The sequence below is a fragment of the Orycteropus afer genome, unplaced genomic scaffold (genome assembly GCF_000298275.1).
Source record: "Orycteropus afer afer isolate SDZICR_OR568_19922 unplaced genomic scaffold, OryAfe1.0 scaffold01073, whole genome shotgun sequence".
In the NCBI taxonomy this organism is placed as follows: domain Eukaryota; kingdom Metazoa; phylum Chordata; class Mammalia; order Tubulidentata; family Orycteropodidae; genus Orycteropus; species Orycteropus afer.
Genome location: NW_006922660.1, coordinates 59,756 through 62,383, shown reverse-complemented (window position 1 = coordinate 62,383; position 2,628 = coordinate 59,756). Strand labels below are relative to the sequence as shown.

The 2,628-nt window shown below is 41.6% G+C and overlaps 1 protein-coding gene across 1 annotated transcript in view; it reads left to right on the top strand.

The window, feature by feature from the left end:
* Positions 1-2,628, top strand: part of CTPS2 (CTP synthase 2) — a 127,165-nt gene that overhangs the window by 123,919 nt on the left and 618 nt on the right. The window lies entirely within an intron of this gene.

Sequence of the window (2,628 nt, the reverse complement as noted above, 5' to 3'; positions counted from 1 at the left end):
TGGTCATACTCAACGTGTCCCCTTTTGATGTTTTGGCAGAGTTTGGGGCAGACAGCTACCAGATAGGAAATGAGAGCCATGAGATTTGAAACACATCCATCCAAGCCCACTTGGTGACTTTGGGAGGGACTTACACCTGATACAGGAAGACAATTCTGAAAGGCCTGCACTCAGCACTTTCCATTGGTTCTGTTCATTACCATGATGTTTTGAGGAGACCCCATGTTAGAAATACGTAACTTCACCAATAACAACAGTTTATATTTGTGTATAGGTTTCAGAACACTTTGATATATTCTCTTTTGGCCCACATAACATTTTGGTTTAAGTTTTATCACTTTAAGTGGGTTTTATCACATTTTTCTAGATGAGGAATAAGAGACTCTGGAGTCAAATGGCTTGCCCCAAGGTTGTTACTGTTGTTACCTGCTGTTGAGTCGAGCCCCCGATTCATGGCAACCCCACGCACGATGAGAATTTCAGAAATAGATCACCAGGCCTTTCTTCCTAGTTCATCTTAGTCTGGAAGCTCTGCTGAAACTTCAGTTTCATAGCAACACATAAGCCTCCCCTGAGAGGTGGCTGAGCAGGAGATGCACTGGCTGATGGCTGAACCCATGGAAGGCCAGAAATCTACCACTGAACCACTGCTGCCTCTGTCCAAAGATACATGGCTAAGTGTCGTCCCACCAGGAGTGTGAAGGGGAAGGTCTGAGTCCACTCTCCTCCTCCTCCCTGGGCTTAGAGATGGGAAGAAGATGAGTGTAAAATTGGACACGTGAGGAAATGGAGCTCCCCCGGCTCTGTGGCACCTCCCAGTGACAGTGTTCTCAGATACGCTTCAGTGGGTCCTGGTGCCCCACTGCAGCACAGCTTAGACACAAGGTTACTGGTTTGGATTAGGCCAAGGGACTCACGTGAATGCTCTTAGCCTTCATTTCTTCTTAGCTAGGGAGTTAAATGTGACTTCTAAATCCCATCCTTTGCTATCTCTATGACATAAAATTTTGCAGAGAACCAGAAAGGATCTACATTTGAGTATTCAGAGTGGTAAAGATATATGCCCACTTTTTTTTGGCTACTTTTTTTTTCTTTTAACATTCTTCAGTTATTCTTGTGTTTTCTTTATTGAAAATCCTTTTGTAACAGAAGTGATTTTTCCTAAAGTAAAATATAACCACATTGGTTTTCAGAATATGTTGACTTAAACATTTATCTCATGTATTTTGTCTTTTCTGCCAATTCTTAATCTTCTCACTCTCCTCTCTGTACTTTAACTGCTGACCCCTTTTCTGTCCAAAAGTCAGGGAGGAGAATGGGGAGGGAAGTGAAGGTACAAATCAGAAAACATAGATCGCCTTTGATGATTTTGTTGATTTATTGACAGTCAAATATGTTTAGAGTAAATCTTCGTTTTCTAGTCTGTCAGCATAGAATTTCTCCAATTGTTCCTTCTCCCCTATTTAAAAAAAAGAAGAAGAAATTTCACCTGTTATGGATTTAAGATTTTTACAGCTATAAATCAGCAAAAGCTCTGCCAAGGGATGGCAGGACCATTTTCATAGTTGAGGAACACTCTGGCTAGTCTTGTGGAGTTGATCAATTTGCTGATCGATTTGGAGCCAAGCAAGAGGAACCCCACCTGAGCCCACGACTAGAATGAAAGTAGAATTGCAGGGCTATCTCATGAGGAAGGTGGGTTTGTAAGGGAACCCAATGGGATGACACCTATGTCAGTAATCAGACTGATTTTAGAATACTCCGTGTGACTCTGGAGGTAGTCAGAGAATCCTGTATATTTCTAATTTGAAAAGAGCAGAGTTGTGCAAATTATTTCTCAAATCCTTGAACCTATGAGAGAGTGTTTGTTGGAGTGGAAAACTTTGATGCTGATGACCCATGAATCATAGTGCAAATAGGATCTGAAGCAGACAGAATGTCAATGCAAGGTTAGAGAATTAACTTTTTTTTTTTTCCCTGTGTACTGCTGAGTGTTTCCTGGGTCTTGAGCCAACATACCTGTCCTTAGTCCCAATGACCACCAAGTTCAAGCTCCCTGTGGAGTTTTCTGACCATGGGATGGCCAGCTCCTCCATAATGGAGGAGCGTCGGTGGTCCTTAGACACAGCGGCAAAACACAACCTCCTGCTGAAGAAAAGGCTAACATTTGATGACTATCGTCAGGGATCTGCGGTGACATTCACTGCTCTCTAGCCCTTTCATTTTGCCAAAGGAAACAGTTGTCATCAGGGAGATGACATATGAAAGTGCTCTGAGCAGCCAGGTACTATTTTATGCTGTGTTATTGCACTTGAGAACAAATTGAGATCAGGAGAAATAGCAGTAAGTGATGCTAAACTTGAAATAGATTAAGATTTAGGCCCTAGTCTGATAAGAGTAGATGTAAGTGGGTCCATCAGCTCCAGTTTTTCTTTTAAGTCAATTTGTTAATCTAACACCTCTAATAGAAAGCCAACGACAAGTAAGGGAAGGTAGGAGAGCAATCTGCTTTTAAGGCTTTTGTGGTCTCAGAAGATTATAAATTTCCATCTAAATTGAAACAGTTCTATAAATTTTTAGAATAAGTCACTTCCAATTTTAGATGAAAGCCATCAATTCCTCGGGCAA